Below are 17,350 nucleotides of genomic sequence, written 5' to 3'. Positions count from 1 at the left end.
ACCTTTAGAACCACAGCCAGACAAAACCAGGAAAGAACCTACCCTCACCATATTATAATCGAACTACAAAACACACAAACCAAAGAAAAAATATTGAAAGCAGTTAGAGAGAAAAATCAAGTTACCTACAAAGGCAAGACCATCAGGATTACAGCAGATTACTCAACACAAACTTTAAAAGCCAGAAGGGCTTAAGTGATATATTCCAAGTTCTGAAAGATAACAACTGCCAACCAAGATTACATTATCCTGCAAAGCGAGCCATTCAAGTAGATGGAAAAATAGGGACATTCCATGACAAATGCTGGTTAAAGGAGCATTTGAAGACAAAACCAGCTCTAAAGAAAATACTTGAAAGAATCCTCCATGCTGAAGAAAAGGAAAAGCACACATATAAGGAACCTGGGAAAAAAAAAAAAAAACAATACTCAAATACTAGTTAACACAAGACAGCAAAGATAGAACCAGAACCACACACACAAAAAAATGGCAAACAAAAATACACACCTTTCAATAATATCTCTTAATATCAACGTCCTCAATGCCCCAAGCAAAAGACATAGGTTTGCAGACTGGGTTAAAAAGCAGGATCCTACAATTTGTTATCTCCAAGAAACTCACTTTTCTACAAAGGAGAGACATTATCTTATGGTGAAAGGTTAGAAAACAGTGTTTCAAGCAAATGGGCCTAGAAAACAAGCAAGGGTTGCTGTCCTAATATCTGACAAGGTAGACTTCAGTCCAACATTAGACAAGAAAGATAAGGAAGGTCACTTTATATTGATTAAAGGCACACTCCAACAGGAGGACATTACAATCCTAAACATATAGGCATCTATCATGGGGGCTCCCAAATTCATCAAATACTATTGGAACTAAGGTCACAGATAACACCAAACACAGTGGTGGTGGGTGATTTTAACACCCTACTCTCATCAATTGACAGGTAATCCTGGGAAAAAATAAACAGAGAGGCATCTGGACTAAATGAGGTCATAGAAGGAATGGACCTAACAGATATATACAGGACATTTCATCCAAATGCTGCAGAATATACATGCTTTTCAGCAGCACATGGAACATTCTCTAAAATAAACCCTATATTAGGACACAAAGCAAATCTTAACAAATACAGGAAAGTTGAAATAATTCTTTGCATTCTATCTGACCACAATGGAATCAAACTACAAACCAATAGCAAGAAAGGCTATAGATCATACACAAAATCATGGAAACTAAACAATACACTACTAAATGATGAATGGGTCAATGAAGAAATCAAGAAGGAAATCAAAAAATTTCCAGAGTCACACAATAATGAGAACACAACATACCAAAATCTCTGGGCTAAAATGAAGGCACTTCTAAGAGGTAAATTTATAGCTATAAGTTCCTATATTAAGAAATTAGAAAGGTCACAAGTAAACAACCTAATGCTTCACCTTAAAGCCTTGGAAAAAGAAGAACAAGGCAAACCAAAAATCAGTACATGGGAAGAAATAATAAAGATTAGGGTGGAAATTAATGAAATAGAAACAAAAATAAAAAACAATCCAAAAAATTAATGAAACAAAGAGTTGGTTCTTTGAAAGGATAAACAAGATTGATAAACACTTAGCAAATCTGGCCAAAAGAAAGAGAGGAGACAAAAATTAATAAAATTAGAGATGAAAAAGGTAGCATCACAGACAGATTTCAGAGAAATTCAAAAAATCATAGCAACATACTATAAAAGCATTTACTCCACCAAGTATGAAAATCTGAAAGAAATGGATAATTTCCTTGATTTATATGACGTACCTAAATTAAATCAAGATGAGATTAATCACTTAAGTAGACCTATAACAAGCATCGAGATCTGAACAGTTATCAATAAACTCCCAAGTAAAAAGAGCCCAGCCCCAGATGCAATCACTGCTGAATTGTACCAGAACTTCAAGGAAGAGCTAACACTATTGCTTCTTAACCATTTCCAGGAAATAGAAAAAGAAGGAATTCTACGAAATTCCTTCTATGAAGCCAGCATCACCCTGATACCAAAACCAGGTAAAGATAGAACAAAAAAAAAAAGAGAATTACAGACCAATCTCCCTCATGAACATAGATGAAAAAATTCTCAGCAAAATATTGGCAAACAGAATATAAGAATATATCAGAAACATCATTCACTCTGACCAAGTAGGCTTTATCCCAGAGATGCAGGGATGGTTCAACATACGCAAATCTATAAATGTAATACATTACATAAACGGGTTGAAGGACAAAAATCACATGATCATCTCCTTAGATGTAGAGAAAGCATTCGACAAAATCCAATGTCCCATCATGATAAAAGTCCTACAGAGATTGGGAATAGAAGGAACATATCTCAATATAATGAAAGCTATTTATGACAAGCCTAAAGCCAACATATTACTAAATGGGGAAAACTGGAAGCTTTTCCACTATAATCAGGAACAAGACATGGGTGTCCACTGTCCCCACTTTTATTTAATATAGTTGTCGAAGTCTTAGCCATAGCAATAAGGCAAGAGACACACATAAAAGGGATACAAATTGGAAAGGAAGAGATCAAGTTATCATTATATGCAGATGACATGATTCTATACATAAAGGACCCTAAAGACTCTACTAGCAAACTGCTAGAGCTGATAAAAACCTACAGCCATGTATCAGGATACAAAATGAATACACAGAAATCAGTAGCCTTCATATATGCTAACAACAAACACACAGGGGATGAAATCAGAGAATCACTCCCATTCACAATTGCATCAAAAAAATATAAAGTACCTTGGAATAAACCTAACCATGAATGTAAAGAATCTCTACAATGAGAACTTTAAAACACTCAAGTGAGAAATTGCAGAAGACACTGGAAAGTGGAGAAACATCCCTTGTTCCTGGATTGGAAGAATCAATATTGTGAAAATGGCAATCGTACCAAAAGCAATCTACATATTTAATGCAATCCCTATCAAAATTCCAAAGGCATTCTTCATGGAAATAGAAAAAAAATCCAAAAATTCATTCGGAATTACAAAAAATCTCAAATATCTAAAATACTACTGAGCAACAAAAATAAGGCTGGTGGTATCACCATACCTGATTTTAACTTATGCTACAGAGCCATAGTAACAAAAATAGCATGGTACTGGCACAAGAACAGACATGTAGATCAATGGAACAGAATAGAGGACCTATATGTAAGTCCAGGTAGCTATAGCCACCAGATATTCAATAAAAATGCCAAAAATACTCATTGGAGAAAAAGACAGCCTCTTCAGAAAATGGTGTTGGGAAAATTGAGTATGTATCTGTAGAAGGATTAAAATAGACTCTTCTCTCTCTCTCCATGCACAAGAATTAAGTCCAAATGGATTAAAAACCTTAACAACAGACCAGAAACTCTGAAATTGCTAGACAAAAAAGTAGGGGAGCCCTTCAACATATTGGTCTTGGCAAAGACTTTCTGAATACAAGCCCAGTTGCTCAGGCAATAAAACCACAGATTAATCACTGGGACCTCATGAAATTACAAAGATTTTGCACTGCAAAGGATACAGTGAATAAAGCAAAGGGTCAAACTACAGAATGGGAAAAAATCTTTGCCAGCTTTATATCTGATAGAGAATTAATATCTAGGATATACAAAGAACTCAAAAAGTTAAATAATAAGGAATCAAACAAGCCAATCAAAAAATGGGCTATGGAGCTAAATAGAGCATTCTTAAAGGAAGAAATATGAATGGCATATATGCATCGAAAAAAATGTTCTATGTCACTAGTCATCAGAGAAACGCAGATTAAAACTACATTGAGATTCCATCTCACTCCTGTCACATTGGCTACCATCATGAAAACAAATGATCATAAATGCTGGCAGGGATGTGGAAAAAGAGGAACCCTTCTACACTGCTGGTTGGAATGCAATTTAATCCAGCCATTGTGGAAATCAATGTGGAGGTTCCTAAAACAGCTAAGGATTTATCTACCATATGACCTAGCTATAGCATTCCTAGGCATACATCCTAATCTCATTTCCTTAGAATTACATGCTCAATCATGTTTATTGCTGCTCAATTTATAATAGCTGGGAAATGGAACCAGCCTAGATGTCCCTCAACTGATGAGTGGATAATGATAAGGTACATTTATACAATGGAGTACTACTCAGCAGTAAAGAAAAATGAAGTTATGAAATTTGCAGAAAAATGGTTGGATCTGGAAAGAATTATACTAAGTGAGGTAACCCAGGCCCAGAAAATCAAGAGCCACATGTTCTCCCTCATATGTGGGTCCTAGCTACAGATGATTGGACTTCTGAATGAGAAGGAAAATACTTAGTAGCAGAGGCCATTAAGTTAAAAATAAGATTTAAAGGGAAGAGAAAGGAAGGGAGCAGGGTACTGAATAGGTTGGTATTGTATATATGTAAGTAGAATGATTGAGATGGGGAGGTAATATGATGGAGAATGGAATTTCAAAGGGGAAAGTGGGGGGAAGGGTGAGGGTATTACCATGTGATAGTTTTTATAATCATGGGAAATGTTAATAAAAATTGTGAAAAGATAAAAAATAAAATAAATAAAAAACAAAAAAAGAAAAATTAAAAAAAAAAAAAGAAAATCCCCTGGCCAACATGATCAAAGAAAAAAAAGAGATGTCTAAAATTAACAAAATTAGAAATAAATAGGGGGAGGTAACAACATACATCAATGAAACTGGAAGATTCATAGGACATCCTTCCAAAACCTCTACTCCACAAAATTGGATAATCTGGAAGATTATCCTATTCCTAGACAAAACCGCCTACCCAAACTAAGTTCAGAGCAGATAACTCTCCTAAATAAATCCATTATATCCATCAAGATTGAAAATATAATCAGGAGGCTGGAGAGAGGGCTTAGCAGTTAAGGTGTACTTCTTTACAGCACCATGATGTCTGCTGAGTCATCCCAAGGTCACTGCCATCTGAAAAGAGAAAGTTCTCTACCAAAAGTGAGACTAGCATTAGTACATAGGTATGTACATTAACAGAAGTGCATAAGCCCATTTTCTTGAAACACCATTTTCCAACCTTTCACCCTAAGATAGTACCATGCTTTTTAGAAAGGTGAGTTTCTTGTAGACAGTAAATCGAAGGATACAGCTGTTTAACCAGTCTACAAACCTGTCTTTTGGTTGGGGCATTGAGGCTGTTGATATTAAGAGATATTATTGAAAGGTGTGTATTTATTTTTTTGCCATTTATTGTAGTTCTTCCAGTTTTGCTTTTGATCTCTTGTATTAACTAGTGTTTGAGTATGGTTTGTTATTTTCCAGGTGCCTTATATGTGTGCTTTTCTTTCTCTTCAGCATGGAGGATTCTTTCAAGAATTTTCTGTAGAGCTGATTTTGCCTTCAAATATTCCTTTAGCCTTATCAAACTGCCCAGTAAGCACTTCTCTTAATATTTATACCCTTATATTAATGCTACTCACACTTTGGGTAGAGATTCTTCTCTTTTCAGATGGCAGTGACTTTGGGATAACTTGCTGGAAAGAAATGACTGGAGTACTGAGTAACATCTCGATCACACCTTCCAAGGCTCAGGGTCTAATGTGGAAGAGGTGGTGGAAAGAATGTAAGAGCCAAAGGAAGGGTAGGACTCCTTACAACATGCTCCCTCCAGACATAAAATCGACTGGATATCCATGACCTCATAAGTGCCTGACACTACCTACACAAGACCATCATAAGAGGAGGAAAAGCCCATGACATCAAAATAAAAGAGAGATTGGTTGAGATGGGGAGGGGATATGATGGAGAATGGAATTTCAAAGGGGAAAGTGGGGGAGGGTAGAGGGAGGGTATTACCATGGGAAATTTTTTATAATCATGGAAAATGTTAATAAAAGTTGAGAAAAAAATTCCTTTAGCCTGCTTTTGTTGTGGAATGTCCTTATTTCTCCATCTATTTGAATGGATAGCTTTGCAGGATAAAGTAACCTTGGTTGACAGTTGTTTTCTTTCAGAACTTGGAATACATCACTCCAAGCCCTTCTGGCTTTTAAAGTTTGTGTTGAGTAATCTACTGTAATCCTGATGGGCTTGCCTTTATAGGTAACTTGATTTTTTAAAATGCTTTCAATATCTTTTCTTTGGTTTGTATGTTTTGTAGTTTAATTATAATATGGCAAGGAGAGGTTCTTTCCAGGTTTTGTCTGGTTGGTGTTGTAAAGGATTCCTGTATCTGCAATGGCATCTCTTTCCAAGTTTGGGGGATGTTTTTTCTATGATTTTGTTGAAAATGCCTATTATGCCTTTGGAATGAAATTATTCTCCTTCTACTATACCCTGAATTCTTATGTTTGGTATTTTCATATTGTCCCAAATGTCTTGAAATTCCCATTCATACTTTCCTATTAGTTTTTCTTTCTCTTTGCTGGACTGTATTAGATCTGCCACCTGGTCCTCTAGCTTAGATATTCTATCCTCTCCTTCATCCATTGTACTGGTAAGATTTTCTACAGAGTTTTTTAATTCATTGACTGTGTTCTTTATTGCTAGCAATTTTGACTGGTTTTTCTTTATTATTTCTATTTCCTTATTTATGTCATGTGTTGACCTCTTTATTTCATTAGATTGGTTTTCTGTGTCTTCTTTGATTCCTCTGATTTACTTTCATTCCTCTTTGACTTCTTTAAACATATTTATAATCATTCCTTTGAAATCTTTCACAGGAATTTCCTCTAACTTATTCTACTGGAAATCATTTCTGATGCATTAATACTTTTCGGTGGATTTATATTGTCTTGATTTTTAGTGTTTCTTGGGCTATAATGTACATATTTTTGCATCTTGGATTAATTTAGTGCTTGGATTTTCTAGTTAGCTGCCATATTATTAGATATATCAATCAATTTGATGTTATATATCTTCAGGGTCGGAACTTAATGTGCTAGGTGTGGCTTCTAAGACTCTCAGAGTATCTACTAAAGTGACCATAGATGTTGGGTTTGCATGCTATGAGAGTATTCAAGTAGACTTAGTAGAACAAAATACAGGCAGATTCTAAAATTTAACTAAACAATGTACACATTCAATGAAAAACAGCACAGAGTATTTATGCAAGAGGATGTATTATGATAACCAAATCCTCTAACAAAATCACAGTCCCTTAGGGTATGTGTTGCCCCACACCCTTAATCCTGTCAACTAGGAGGTTAAGATTCTTGATCTGTTGAGGGTTCCAAGTCAGCTTGTGACCAAGTGAGACCCTTCCCTAATGAACAAAAGAAGAGAAAACAAAGCCACTATAAATCAGGAAGAAATAAATAACAATCCCAAAATATAGCCTATTTAAGAATGGCAAATATAGTCAGGTGAGGTGGTACATGCCTTTAATCCCAGAACTCAGGAGGCAGAGGTAGGAGGATCATCATGAGTTTGAAGCCACCCTGAGACTACATAGTGAATTCTAGGTCTGCCTGGGCCAGACCAAAAACCTACCTTAAAAAAAAAAAAAAAAAAAAAAGGTAAATCCAGCCATCCATCAGATTTAACATATAATTTATCTTCATATGGAAGGTTCAATTAGCACTTCTGATTCAAGCCTATATACCAGGCTTATTTGGCAGGTACTGACCTCATGTAACCCCAGTTACCTATTAGGATGATTATGGTCTCAGTTATGCTGCTCTCCTGCTTGGGTCCCTCTTTAGTGTGCTATGGTTCAAGTAGGTTGTCTGGGTCATTGGATTGCTGGATTGTTGCTCTGGTTGCCAGTGCTGGGTGCTGTGAGCTCCCTTCTCCATGTCTCTGGTGCTGGTGGTGGTGGAGTGGAGGCTGTGGATGGTGCCTCTAGTTCTCTGACTGATCCATGTGATCCTCTACCTCATGATCTGCTCCTCCATTGATAGTTAAGGTCCTCTTTTCATGTTTCTTGAGTTTGCAAGGAACTCCCATGTGAGTGGAAAATCCCTTCACCTGGCTTTTTCTGTTGCTCAAGCCAAGCCTTGCAGCTGTGGCCCTGTGGATCTGCTGCCTCCATGGACCTCGTGCTATCATGGACATGGTGCCGCTGCTGCTGGAGCTGCTTCTGCCTGCCTATGTGGGCTCTGGATACTCTGGATCTCTCCTACTTCTCTGTTGCCATTGGTAATTTCTTATACACCTCACTTTTTAGTAGAAGAGTGTATTTTGCTGAGGTTTTTTTTTTCTTTTTCTTTTTTTTTTTTTTTTGATTTTTCTCACCTAGGCTGCTTTGGCATGGTTCCTATAGCAGTTGCTTAACTGGAAGTCTCTGAAGATTTATATCTTAACATAATAAAGGCTGTATATAAAGCACATAAATCCCACATCATGCTTAATGGGGAAAGACTCAAGGAGTTCCCATTAACATCAGGAATAAGAAAGGGCTGCCCACTCCCACACTGCTATTCAACATAGTACTGGAAACCCTAGCCCAAGCATTGACAGGAGAAAGATATCCAAGAGATGAAAATTTGAAAGGATGAAGCTAGACTAGCCCCATTTGTAGGTGATATGATCCTATACATAAATGACTCAAAAGACTGTATTATAAAACTTCTAAAGGTGGTAAATTCTTTCAGATTTCTGGATCAAGAAATTTCTGATTTTGTTGATTACAAAATCAACACACAAAAATCAGTAGTCCTCCTTTACACAAAAGATAAATATACAGAGAAAGAAATCATTGCTACTGACCCATTTTCAATAACACAAAAAAATATGAAATAACTTGTTATAATACTAACTAAAGAGGTGAAAGACCTATATACTAGATATATAAAATCAACCAAGGATGAAATTGAGGACATGAGAAGATGGAAATACCTTCCATGTTGCTGTATAGGTAGAATTAATATTGTGAAAATGTCAATTCTACCAAAAGTAATTAACAGACCCAATGCAATACTAATGAAAATTCCAGCTTCATTCTTCACAGAGATAGAAAAAGCAATCTTAAGAGTTACATGGAGACGGCAGGGTGGCACACGCCTTTAATCCAAGCACTTGGGAGGCAGAGGTAAGAGGATTGCCATGAGTTTGAGGCCACCCTGAGACTACAGAGTGATTTTCAGGTCAGCCTGAACTAGAGTGAGACCCTACCTTGAAAAAGAAAACAAAAAGTTAATATGTAATGTTAGAAGGCTTTGGATATCAAAAAATGTCCTTAGCAAAAGAAATACCTCTGGAGGTATCACCATACCTGATCTAAAGCTATACTACAAAGTAATAGCAATAAAAACAGCATGGTACTGGTATGAAAAACAGACATAGACAAATGGAACAGAATGGAAGACCTAGCCCGTAGTTCAAACAACTTAGTTACTTGATATATACACTGGAAAAAAGGCAGAATCTAGAAAAATGGTGCTGGACAAATTGTATAATCACATGTAGAAAAATGAAATGAGACTCAATCCTCTCATGGTGCACAAAAATCAATTCCAAATAGATTAAAGAGCTCAACATAAGACCTGAAACTCTTAATTGTCTGAAATGAAAAACAGGGAAACTCTCTTAAAATACCAGAGTGGGGAAAGTCTTCCTGAATAATACCCTTGTAGCTCAGGAAATTAAACACTCACTGAACCAGTGGGATCTCATGAAGCTAAAAAGTTTTTGTACAAACATACCATAAACAGAGTCAACAGACTATTCACAGAAAGGTAGAAAATCTTCACTAGCTATACAATAGACAGAGGCCTAATATCTAGAATATATTAATAACTCAAAAAAACTAAACAATAAAAAGTTCAAATAATCCACTCAAAACATCAGCAGACAATTTAACAGGGAATTCTCAATGGAAGAAATACAAATGACCAATAATCACTTATGAAGATGTTTAACAACCTGAACCATCAGAGAAATGCAAATTAAATTAACCATAATATTCCATCTTACCCCAGTGAGGATGGCAATCATTAAAAAATATCAAACAACACGCTGGGTGTGGTGGTGCATGCATTTAATCACAGCACTTGGGAGGAAGAGGTAGGAGGATCGCTATGAGTTCTGAGGCCACAGTGAATTCCAGTCAGCCTGGGCTAGAGTGAGACTTTACCTCATAAAGCAAACAAACAACAAATATCAAACAACAGTAAATAGTGGGGAAAGTAGAACCCTCATTCACTGTTAGTGGGAATATAAACTTTTACAACCATTATGGAAATCAACATGAGGACTCCTGAAAAATATGAAAATAGAGCTAACCACTGGCAGCTATTTCTCTATTGGTCATCTACCCCTAAGGGCTCCACTCTCATTGCAAAGATAATTGCTCAACCATGTTTATAGCTGCTCAATTCACAATACCTATAAACTGAAATCAACCCAGATGCTCATAATTTGATGATTGGGTAAGAAACATGTGGTACATATGCATAATGGAATTCTACTCAGCTGTAAGGAAAAATGATACAGTGGTATTTATAGGAAAATGGTGGTTTTGAAATAGATCATACTGAGTGAACTCACACAAGCACAGAAAGACAAATGCTGCATGTTCTCCCTCATCTGTAGTTCCTAACCTGGAACAGTTTGAGTTGCAGACATTCCTGAAAGATGACTCAAGTGTCACATAACATGGATAGAAGTTTTTCAGGGAAGGGCTATGGGAGATAGGGTTTCACTATGTCCCAGGCTAACCTGGAACTCAGTCAGTATTTCTGGGGTGGCCTAGAACTTACAACAATCCTCCTACCTCTATCTCCCATGTTCTGGGATTAAGGATGTACACCACCACACCAGGCTTGCTTTTGCTCTTAAAATTTGTTTCTGGTAAAAGTATTTCTTTCTTAATAATATTTGACTTAGCAATAAAAGCTTTCACACATCCATCATATTCATACAGCTTCTCACCTTTATGAAATCTCTGATGATTGCAAAGATCTGACCAGGCCAAAAAAAAAAAAAAAAAAAAAAAAAAGCTCTCCCACATTAAGTACAATCATATGACTTCAAACCTCTGTGAGTTCTCTAGTGAAGAGTGAGATGTGTCTTGAAGATGAAGCTATTACCACATTTAGTACATTCATATGAATTCTTTGATGTTTTCTAAAGTCTTCCTTTTCAAAGAAAGCACTCCCTCATTCATTACATTGATATGGCTTCTCATCAGTATGAATTCTCTGATGAATAGTTAATCATGACTTGGAGATGAAAGCTTTCCCACATTCAGTACATTCATATGGCTTCTCATCTGTGAGTTCTCTGATGATCTGTGAAATGTGACTTGGAGATGAAGGCTTTCCCACATTCAGTTCATTCATGTGGCTTTTCACCAGTGTGAGTTCTCTGATGCTTAATAAGATGTGACTTAGAGATGACAGTTTCCTGCATTCGGTACATGGCTTTTCAAATGGCTTTTCACCTGTGTGAGTTCTCTGATGCCTAATAAGATGTGACTTGCAAATAAAGCCTTTCCCACATTTGGTACATTCATAGGGCTTCTCACCTTTGTGACTTCTCTGATTCTTGTTTGTTTGCTTATTTTGTTTTGTTTTGTTTTTTTTTGTTTTGTTTTGTTTTTGAGGTAGGGTCTCACTCTGGCCCAGACTGACCTGGAATTCACTATGTAATCTCAGGGTGGTCTCAAACTCATGGTGATCTTCCTACCTCTGACTCCCGAGTGCTGGGATTAAAGGCATGCACCACAACATCCAGCTTGATTTTTAAAAAGATTAGAGAACACCCAGGTGAGAATCCATATGAATATACTAGTGTGGTCAAGTTTTTATCTTCAAATCATAGCACACTATTTATCAGAGAACTCACACTGGGAAAAAAACATATGAATAAAATGAATGGAGAAACACATTCACCTCCCAGTGAGTATTAATATAGTGGATGTAAGAAAGCTTCCTGAAGTCACAATTCAGTGTGCATCTTCAGACAGGTGAAAAGCCAAATGAATATACTAAAAGTGAGAAAACTTTTTACTGAAATCATAAGTCACAAACTACAAGAGAGCACACAGAGGTGAAAACTCAGTTTAATATAATAAACTTGAAAAAGGTTTCTTAGAGAAGTCAAACCAAATTTTGTATTTGAGGATTCACAATGGAGAAGAACCGAAACCATATGGATGTAACTGTTGTAATACACTCATCTCCCAGTCATAGGTCACTGTGCATCAGAGAATTCACAAAGTTAAAGAAAAAAAAACAAGTAAATGTTATGAATGTGTCAAAGCTTTTATCAGAAATATGTGACTATAATGAATGTTGAAAACCTGCAGAAAATATTCCTGAAAAAAAAAATGCATTTTGTCTTTTAAGTCATACCGTAGTGATTTTATGAAAACATGTCAATTTTCTTCTTTTTAAATTTCCTTGTGGGAAATACATGGATTGATTTAGGAACTTGCACTTGAAGAGCTATGCATTGATATAAACAAAGCTTAATGGCCAATTGTGATGTCTGGAAAAGCTAAAAGTAGATTGAAGTGTGGGTATAAGAAATTTTGACAGTAATATTTTGTGTGATGATTACTTGTTGTGTTCGGACAAGTTCCTGGGAACATGAAGAATCTTGAATATAAAAATAATCATCTGAGGAGGACTTGAAAAGATGGAAAGACCTCCCATGCTCCTGGATAGGCAGAATTAACATTGTGAAGATGACAATCTTACCAAAGGCAATATATAGATTTAACGCAATTCCAATTAAAATCCCTACAGTGTTCTTCACAGAGATAGAAAAAATGATCTCAAATTTCATATGGAAAGGTAGAAGGCCTCGCATATCCAAACATATCCTCAGCAAAAGAAATACCTCTGGTGGCATCACCATACCCGATATAAAGATATATTACAAAGCCATAGTAATAAAAACAGCATGGTACTGGCATAAAAACAGGACTATAGACCAATGGAATAGACTTGAAGACCCGGATTTTGGGCCAAGCAACTATAGCTACTTGATATTCGACAAAGGCCCAAACAATATAGACTGGAAAAAAGATAACATCTTCAACAAATGGTGCTGGACAAACTGGATAACCACATGCAGGAAACTAAAACTTGATCCACACATTTCACCATGCACAACACTCAAATACAAATGGATCAAAGACCTCAACATAAAACCAGAAACTCGAAAACTATTGGAAGAAAATTTAGGAAGTACTTTCCATAATATAGGAATGGAAAAAGACTTCCTGAATAAAACCCCAGTGGCTCAAGTTCTTAAACAGTCACTCAACCATTGGGATCATATGAAGCTGAAGAGTTTCTTTACAGACAAGCATATAATAAGCAAAGCCAATAGAATACCCACAGAATGGGAGAAAATATTTGCAGGTTATCCAACTGATAGAGGCCTTATCTCTAGAATTTACAAAGAACTCAAAAGTCTAAACAATAAGAAGACAAATACCCCACTCACAAAATGGGGCACAGAGTTAAACAGGCAATTCACAAAGGAAGATATACAAATGGCAAACACACACCTAAGAAAATGTTCATCATCCCTAATCATCAGAGAAATGCAAATTAAAACAACTATGAGATTCCACCTTACCCCAATAAGGATAGCCAACATCAAAAGGTCAAATGAAAATAAATGCTGGCGAGGATGTGGAGAAGCAGGGACACTCATTCACTGTTGGTGGGAATACAGGATGGTACAACCACTTTGGAAATCAATATGGAGAATCCTGAAAAGGCTGGCTATAGAAATACCAACAGACCCAGTTACACCATTACTGGGCATCTACCCTAAAACCTTCAAACCAAAAGCCAGAGAGATTTGCTCAGCCATGTTTGTAGCAGCTCAATTTGTAATAGCTAAAAGCTGGAATCAACCCAGATGTCCATCATTAGAAGAATGGATAACAAAGATGTGGTATATCTACACAATGTAATTCTATACAGCAGTAAGAAAAAACGACATAAAGAAATTTGAGGAAAAATGGTTGAACCTGGAACAGATCATTCTCAGCGAACTTACCCAATCACAGAAAAAAAATCGACACATAGTCTCACTCATCTGCAACACCTAACCTGAATCTGCCCAAGATGCCTTACATACCCAGCAAGCACCTCATGGACTAGACAATAAGATGGATGGAAGGGCGGGTAGGGAATCAAAGTGTGGAAAACAGTAATGTGGACACAAACGGCAATGGTACCATAAATCTCTACTTCCTAAAAGACAGACCAAATGGCTGAACCTTCACTAGACCCTTACAGGAAACACCTGAACTACAAGACACTAGAGAGAGTAGGATCAAAACTGACCTAAATCTCCTACATCTTCCCTCCCTCCCTCTCCCCCTCTCCCCCTTACCTCTATCGTCTCTAACTCTTGTATATTAGTTATCTTTTTCCTCAATTTCTTAGTGGACACTGACCTGTAACCCCCACTTCCAGCTTGGGCCTACCATCCACAATGAGGTTTTGATCAGAGAAACCTACAAGGTTTCCCAAAACAATGACAGACTTCTGTCAGAGTACTTGATGACCCACCAAAGGCCAGTGATAAGACCCTATTGCTGAAGACTCCATACACAGCTGACGTGTAAAATGGAATGACATGGCTGGAAGCCAGGAGAGATTCAGTCCCCAGACAGTCAGCGTGTCTAGTGGCAGAAGGCGCTACATAGGCGACTGGGGGAAATGACCAAGATCTGTCCAAGCAACACATTGTTTAACCTAATTAGCAACAAATAACCGGATGTGATGCCCACACAAGTGCAATAGTGGTACACAGCCATGGTGAGGAATCAATTGCTCTTGATTTGGCTAACTGATCCACTCAGTGGTTCTAGACCCATAGCTGGAGCTGGGAAACAAGTCAGAACCATACCCAAACACAAGCCCACTCTACAATATTAAGCTACCATCAATCACGGGTTATAAGAGGGCCTAAACCTACCATACTGTCTATCAAAAAAGTAAGTGTTATCTCAATTTTCCGGGTGCTAACTTACTCTCCGTTGGAGAATCTGCTTCTCTTTTCCAGATAGATGCAGATCCTAAGAAGAGAGCTGCCCCAACATACCTCAAAAGGGGCCCAACTGAAACTAAGGACAACTGGCGAAATAAGCAAGGGTGATGTTCTCCTGTGAACCAGATACCAGCACAAAGGGGAAGGAGATCAACACAGAGAAAAATCAACTCCTACCAAATCAGAGAGCCAGAGCCTCAGAGGCCCCCAACACTGAAGCAGACCAAAAATGAACCCAACATTGCTCAGGGAAATTTTGCGGAAGAGGGGGCGGAAAGAATGTCAGAGTCACATGTTGGGTCATGATTTCCAGAGACATTTATCATACCAATAACTGGGGGCTAATGCCACAATGCATGACCCATTTTCATTAACAAGGAGGGTCTAATGGGAAGCAGTAGATCACAGATGAGCCTAAATAATGGTACCAAACTGCTTGTATTTACTGAAAAGAAAACTAATAAATTTAATTTAATTTAATTTAAAAAAATTAATTAATAATAAAAGAAAACAAAACCTAAAAAAAAAAAAAAAAACACTTGCCAGCAAAGCCAAAGGATCCAGGTTTGATTCCCAGTAAGCACATAAAGCCAGTTGCACAAGGTGGTTCATGCATCTGGAACTTATTTTCAGTAGCTAGAGGCCCTGGTATGCCTGTTCTCCTTTTCAATCTCAACTTAATTAATTTTTTAAAATGATGCTACAGATATGATGAAAATGGGTATGCCTTCACAGAGGCAGCATAAGTGATTCTAATTCTTCTTTATGGAGATTCAATCATTGTCAATGCTTTGAGTTTAAACATGTATTATGTTTTTCAAGAAGTTACCATTGGGGGAAAATGGGTATAATGTACACAGTTGCAGCCTATATTATTTCTCCAAATTACATGTAAATCAGCAATTATGTCAAAATTTAAATGTAAAAATAAGAATGGACTACAAAAGAATCTCAAAATCATTATGTTGAATAAAAGAAGTGAAACACACACAAAAAAATTGTAACCTACTGATTATAAAGTAGTTATAGCATGACCTTCTTTTGGGGTGTGGTTTAATTGAAACCTGCTTACATTTATTTATTGGGTTATTATAAAAGATCTTATAGACAACACACGAGAAGCAAGTTGGAAGAAATTCATATGCCACACAGAACTGTATGACCCCACAGAGTCATGAGAGAAGGAATGAGGACCCTTTATGACCTGCCAGGAAACACCACCCTCTGGGAGCCTCCATGTGTCTGTCGGTCTGCAAATCCTCAGAACTAAGCCCTCTGTGGTTCTCATAGAACTCTTACTGGGAATCAGCCTAGACTAAATCATTTTCAACTGGATTACTAACTTAAATTTGTAAACCCTCTCCAGAACAGTCAGGTGGAGACTCCTCAGCTAGTGGTCATACTGAAGCAGTTTAGGTTACTCAGCAGGCAGTCACTCCACTAGTATAATAAGGACACTCATCACTAGTGATCAATAGTTTCATGAAGTGTGTGTCAGGAACTAGGGGCAGGGGCCAGCATCACCTATGAGCAGGTCCAACTATACACTTATGTAGGGCTTAAAGAAACACTATTTAAGTAGGTTTCCAAGCATGCAATTGTATTTTCCCTTTACTGAAAATTTACTTTTTAACATACTTAGTAGTATTCTACATTATATTCATCACTTTGTGTCAAATGAATCATAAGCACTAATGTTATACTTTAGACCTGTTCAAATTTTCTGTACCACTTTGAAAGGCTTATTTCTGTTTTATAGAAAATGGAAACTCACCTTTTATGTGAACCAGCATTATTCCTGCCAAAGGTAGCCTTCAATTTATGTCCAGTCACTAAGCCAAGCTGTATTTTCTATGCATATATTTAGAATTTTAAAAAGTGAAAAGAAAAACAAAACCATTGTTGGTGAAAAGATATTTGCCAGTGTAGAGTATGCATTGACTTCATTTGGGAAAAAAAAATGACTAATTCACTTTTTCCATCCTCATCAAAGAACAGAAAGAACATTCCTTTTTACTCTTTACCAGGTACTTCAAGCCTAAGAGAGTGTTGAGCATGTATTTGCTGAATAAAACATTTGATCACCTGTCTTCTACACGCAAGGTCCTTTAGAAAGTTATTTGCTGGAAAATGCCCTGAGTGAATTCAGGAACTTCAATATGAAGAAAGATGTGAACAAGAAATGAAAATATGCTCAGAAGGCTTTTGTACGTCTGGCTACGTTTTTCCATTTATGTACTATACAAGATTTTACTAGACAGTTCAAAATTAAACCACATTAAAGCAAAAAAAAAAATCATCTGTTGTCTTGCAGAGGAAAGATTTAGAAGTTTTGGTTTTTAAGACATAGAAACATCATTTGTTTGAACTGTAACTCTATGAGATT

Source organism: Jaculus jaculus, chromosome 15, assembly GCF_020740685.1.
Source record: "Jaculus jaculus isolate mJacJac1 chromosome 15, mJacJac1.mat.Y.cur, whole genome shotgun sequence".
Lineage (NCBI taxonomy): Eukaryota > Metazoa > Chordata > Mammalia > Rodentia > Dipodidae > Jaculus > Jaculus jaculus.
Note: the sequence above shows the minus strand (reverse complement) of the source record.